Source organism: Spermophilus citellus (genome assembly GCF_964194105.1).
Source record: "Spermophilus citellus genome assembly, chromosome: 1".
Taxonomy (NCBI): domain Eukaryota; kingdom Metazoa; phylum Chordata; class Mammalia; order Rodentia; family Sciuridae; genus Spermophilus; species Spermophilus citellus.
This window is the reverse complement of record NC_138182.1, coordinates 85,779,683-85,786,001: the sequence shown is the minus strand read 5'-3', so window position 1 is coordinate 85,786,001 and position 6,319 is coordinate 85,779,683.

Below are 6,319 nucleotides of genomic sequence, written 5' to 3'. Positions count from 1 at the left end.
TTAATGCAGTGGCCTAAGTGGGTTTCCCTGGTTTTAGTTTTTCCTTTATCCCACCCATTCTAAGCCAAAATAGTTTTCCTAATGCATATCCTGCTCAGAAACCCTCAGGAGCTCCTCACTGCCTACTGATGTTCACCATGATACAATGAAAACTATTTTTCTGGAATCCTCTGCCCTCTTTCCTGTGTGTGCACTTTGTGTCCAGGTGCAGGGATATGCTTGAGGCACCCAGTCCAGAAAAACAGCTGTTTCTGGCATCAGATCTATCTCCACACCCTGGTCACGCCCTTCCAGGCCTCGGTGTGTCCTCTCCTCGGTTTTTTCCTGCTTGAAATCCTTCCCATTTATAGTAGGCAGAATAATAGCCCCCTAAAGATGTCTATACCTTAATGCATGGAATCTGTGAATGTGTTGCCTAAAGTGGCAAAAGAGCCCTTGCCGATGTGGTTAAGGGTACAGACCCTGATGAGGAGACCATCTTGGATTATTCACATAGTAATCAAATTATTCCTTGAAAGCAGAAGGCAGAAAGGTAGGGCAGAGAGATGTAACAGCATGAGAAGGACTTGCTCACTGCTAACTTTGAAGATGCAGGAAGGGGCCACAAGCCAAGGAATGCCATGGCCTCCCAAAAAACCCTGAATCTTGCCACACCCTGAAAGAGGAGGAAACTGTCCCCTCAAACCTCCAGAAAGGACTACAGCTCTACTGCTGCCTTGGTCTGAACCTGTGAGGTCCAGGTTGGACTTCTGGCCTCCTGGGCTATAAGATCATAAATTTATGTTGCTTTAAGCCATTTAGTTTGTGGCCTTTAAAAAAAATTAATACCCAAGATTGAAGTCAAGGGTTCTTAACCACTGAGCCACATCCCCAGACGTTTTATTTTTTTTTTATTTTTGAGACAGGGTCTCCCTCTAAGTTGCTGAGGCTGGCTTTGAACTTGCAATCCTCCTGCTTCAGCCTCCCAAGCTGCTGGAATTGCAGGCATGAGCCACCACAACCAGCAGTTTGTGGCATGTTTTTCAGCAACATCCTTCACCACCTGTTCTTCAATGTTTCCAAGAAGCTGTCCATGATGGTCTCAGCCAGAAATTAACAGTTTGCTTTTATCTGAACTCTGAGGCCCTGGGGACTTTCCTCCCCCTGAGAAATGGTCTGATGTCATGGTTTGGGTATCCTTGTTCTTTAGGTTAGGGTTAGGATTCAGGTGGGCATGGTAGCTGCCACAATATCTAACTTTGCCTTGTACATGTAGCCACTCAACACCACCTCCCACCACCCGCGGAACTCTCTTTTACATAATCAGTGAACAAATGGAAATTCCATAAATCTTTAAGGCAGAAACAAAATAACAGTAGTAAGTACACCCTTTCTTTCCTCTTTTCCTTGAAGTTAGCTATTATTACCTTAATTCTGAAATTAGAGGTCATATCTTTATTGTCTATAATCTGTAGCACTAAACCCATCAAGGATTTTGATACTTACTGTTAGCAGGAAATATTATTTTTGACACATAATTGATTTTAATTAACTATATTTCATAACTTTCCAAAGAACAGGGCCTTAGAACTTTAAGGAAATAACAATAAATAAGAATGGATAAAGAGATATTTTTACCTGTAAATGGCTACTGACAACAAAGTATTATTTTTATTAATACTTATGATAATACAAAATTAAATCATCACCAAATAGGATTTGATTTACTTATGAAAGCCTAAATCTGCATTTTAATGTTTTTCTTCCAAGTCAGAATATGAGCAAGTGTAGCATATAATGGTGAATATAAGGTGAATGTAAGTTGCATTTAAATTTAGAGAAAACTAGGTTTATAAAAAAGACTTCCTCTAGATCCCGGAGCATGTTCATATCCATCTAGGTGGGCATGGTAGCTGCCACAATATCTATCTTTGCTGAAAAGTTGCCATGATGATAATAAAATGGACAGTATAGTTATATGCTATTGAAAATCTGTAGATTTGAAGCTACATTGTTCAAATAATGTGAAAATATAAAGCAACCTTCAAACAACAATTACAATTTCTTCTTTGGAAATGGAAGCATGTTACTATAGTGATACATTCACATCAATGTTTATAGCAGCTTACTTCATTGTAGCTAAGCTATGGAACCAACCTAGTTGCCCTTCAACAGATGAATGACAAAGAAAATGTGGTACATATATACAATGGAATATTATTCAGCCATAAAGAAGAATTAAAATTATGGCATTTGTCAATAAACCATGGAACTGGAGACCATCATGCTAAGTGAAATAAGCCAGTCCCCCAAAAACCAAAGGCTAAATGTACTCTCTGATATTTGGATGCTAACTCACAATAAGCAGGGGCTGGGGAGGGGGTGGGAAGAATAGAAGTTCACTGAATTAGACAAAGGGGAATGAAGGGAAGGGAGAGGGGATGAAAATAAGAGATACAGTAGAATGAATCGGACATAAGTTTCCTGTGTTCATATATGAAACTCCACATTATGCACACCCACAAGAATGGGAAATTTTACTCCATATATGTATGATATGTCAAAATATAGTTACTGTCATGATAACTAAAAATAACAAGTAAAAAATTAATAAAATGGAAGTATGAATTCACAGTTCCCAGAACTTCAAGAAGACAAAAGGAAAATATATTTTTAAAAAACATTGTGTTTTAGTTGTAGCTGGACACCTTTATTTTATTTTGATGTGGTGCTGAGGATTGAACCCAGCTCCCCACAAGTACTAGGCGAGAGCTCTACTGCTGAGCCACAACCCCAGCCCCAAAAGGAAAGTATTTTTAAACATTGAAATCACATTAAAAAAATCACAACTCGAGGTTAAACTATAGATTCATTTTATATGGACAGATCAGACATAATAGATTTTGTCTTTACCAAGCTCTGGCTGGTTTCTAAGCTTCCATGTTACCTCTTCCTACTTTGCATTTCAGCAAAAAATAAAATGTACCCTTTATTTTTCAAAATCAACATGAGTTGAAGTTCTCTGTAATGAGGGTACAGCTATTCAAATGTTGAATGCATATTAGTTACAGAAATCTTGAAAAATTTTAGATAAAATTCTGGCTAGGAAGGGAAGAAGTAGCAGGAACACAGGTCGCGAAGTCAGGATACACACTAGGAGCAGAAGCTCAGGGAGTCCAGGGTTAGAATAGACTGAATTCCCTCCCAGCAGCGACAAAACCCAAAGAACACTGGGGGTCCTGTTGGGTTGCAGTACCTACCATATTACTGTAGAATTGGTTTTGGAAGTTAATTTCTCAATTTCCTTCTCCACTTTGATTTTTTCTTTTCTTTCTTTTTTTTTTTCCCAGTGCTGGGGATGGAACCCAGGGCCTCGATAGGCAAGTGCTCTATCACTGAGCTACATCCTCAGCCTTGAATCTTAAAGAAAACCCCAGGAGATATAAAGCCATTGAGATCCAAAGGAATGAATCTGTTTAGGTGGAATTTCAGGAATTACAAGTATTTCATTCATTCACTCATTCATTCATTCATTCAGTACTGAATCCTAGGCACTGCCGACAGGTGACTATATCAATCAAGGTCACTCCAGGTGAATTTGGGCTGACTAAATAAAGACACAGACACAGAAAGTACCTTTTTCTTTCGGTTCAGTGACCGCTCCTCAGCCACAGCTCCCACAAAGGGGGCAAAAAGGAGGAGCATGCCTCAAACCCGGGTTTTATTAATGGGGCGAGTTGATTCATGGAACATTCTATCCAAAAAAAGAGCAAAAGGGTAGGATTACAACAAACAGGTGGGTGTAATTCAACCCCATGGGGTAATGCCCACTCCCTGAGCTGCTGTATTGCAATGGGAGCAATACCAGTCCAGTATCTCTTTACTCAGGACTTAAAGGTGTGTACATAGCTCCTGTTCAGGGTGGCTCCCAACACAGGCACAGTGCTAAGCATGGAGACATCATGGTGGGCAGATGCAGACATAGAACTTACAGTTTAGAGAGGAGATGGACTTAATCAAATAATCATAAAAAACCATGTGTGGTGAGAAACGGTATTAATTGTCACATAGTCTTATTTCCCCAACAAAGAGGCTGACCTACCTAGTGGTTATTGAGAGACTGTGAAGGCTGGCCCTCTCAAGGGAATGTCAGGGCCACATCCAAGAGTGGCAGGGCCCAGCAGGAGGGAGCAGCACTTCAGAAAGAAGTGATTGCAGAATTTCTAGAGAGGTAGGGAGTGTGGGTGGAAGCCTGTGCCAATTTGCACAAGCACCTTGTCAACATTTGCACAAGTATACTCATTCCCAATGGCCCCAAGAGTTTTTCACCAAACCAGTTCCCCCTTGGTGGCACTGACAAGAGATTAGAGGTCACAATCTGGTTGATTGAAGTGTGGGGACTTAAGTACTCTTGTGGAGCCAGCAGCACTGTTTCCACCTGGGGCATGTGTTTACCTGGAGCAGCTGCAGGACATATTCATGACCCACATCCCCCTCATTTTCTCAGGTTTGGTCACATAGGACCTTGTTCCTGATAAGAAAGATTTCTCCTGTCAGACTCACCATTGGGCAGAGAAACTGCCAAGGTTGGCTTTCCCATTAGGCCCAGTCCCCAGAGCACAAAATGCTTTTAGGGATCCATGAAAATATTTTACTTTTAATTTATTCTAAAGTCAGAACAAAAAAAGTGAATGTAACAACAAAGAATATATATGGCTTACCTATGGATTCAGTTATCCATAGTGAACCATGATCCATGTATTAAAATGGAAAATTCTAGAAATAAACAAGTCATAAGTTTTCAATTGAGTATCATGATGAAATCTTTTGCTGACCTACTTTCTTCTGCCTGCGACCATGAATCATTCCTTTGTCCAGCATATCCACACTGTATATGCCACTGGCCTGTCAATTTCTTAGTAGCCAACTTCCTTATCAGGTCAACTAGCACGGTATTTAGCGATGGCATGACAGTTACTTGGACACAAACATCGCCATTTTCATTTTTACGAAGGAAGACACCGATACGCAATAGTTAGAATATAGGCCTGAGTACTGCAGGTGGTACTGCAGGAAGAGGCTATTGAGGCTGAAGGATGTGAGAGAGGAGAGAAGGGGAGAAGAAGGGAAGATTAAGGATGTGAGACTTCATCTCCTAAATGCAATGGAAGTCACTGGAAAAGTTTAAACTGGGGCAGGGGTGACCTGATGCTTCAAAGACCACTCTGGTTATTGTGTGGGGAGTGGATGGCAGGGCTGGTTGGAAAGGGGCAGAAGCAGAAGTGGAAAAATGTCATGCTGTGATGCCGCAAGAGGTAAGAGATGATAGAGCTTCATCAGAGCACAGTGGCGTCATTCAGCAAGGGCTATCTGAAAGGGGCAGATGGTTTACAGTGGTTCAATTTTACAACAGACAATATGCATTCATTTGCATCCATAATCCCAATTTTGATATTTCTTGGGCTAGTGTTATGTTATATGATATTCTTACATCATTGGGCTGCAGCAGGGACCGCAGCTTCCTCTCAGCTCCATGGTCGTGAGAAAAAACAGCTGACACTCCATGAGACACTGTGTTACTAAGGTGAGACTATCAGTAGTTTAGGTTATTAAATGCATTTTTGATTTATGATATTTTCAACTTACAAAATATGGGGATATGACCCCAAACTGAGTGGCTGAAACAACAGAAATTAACTTCCTCACAATTGTCGAGGCTGGTCCAATAGTGAGGTATGGAAAGGGTTGGTTCCTACTGAAGTTCGGAAGTATTTGTTCCAGGCCTCTTTCCTATATCCTTCTGTAATCTTGGTGATTTTTTGCTGTGCTGGTGACCATTCTCTCCCTAGGTTTCTTTATATCATCTCCCTCTGCATGTGTCTACATCCAAATTTCTGTGTTTTATTAGGACACCAGTCATATTGGATTAGGGGCCACCCTAATGACCTCATTGAAACTTGATTACCTCTTCAAAAACCCTAACTTTAAATGAGGTCGTTTTTTGAGGTACTGAGGGTTGAAACTGCAGCACAGGAATTTTTGAAGAACACAGATCAACCAACTGTGACCTGAGGGCCAAATCTTGTCCACTAAGTATCACTGAACTACATTCCCAGCCTAGCAATTCATTTTTTAATGAAAATACTATGCTATACAATAGTCAAACTATGGAACCAGCCAAAGTATCCATCAACAGATGAACATATAAAGAAAATGTGCCAGGCTGAGGATGTGGCTCAAGCGGTAGCGCGCTCGCCTGGCATGCTTGCGGCCCAGGTTGGATCCTCAGCACCACATACCGACAAAGATGTTGTGTCGGCCGAGAACTAAAAAATAAATA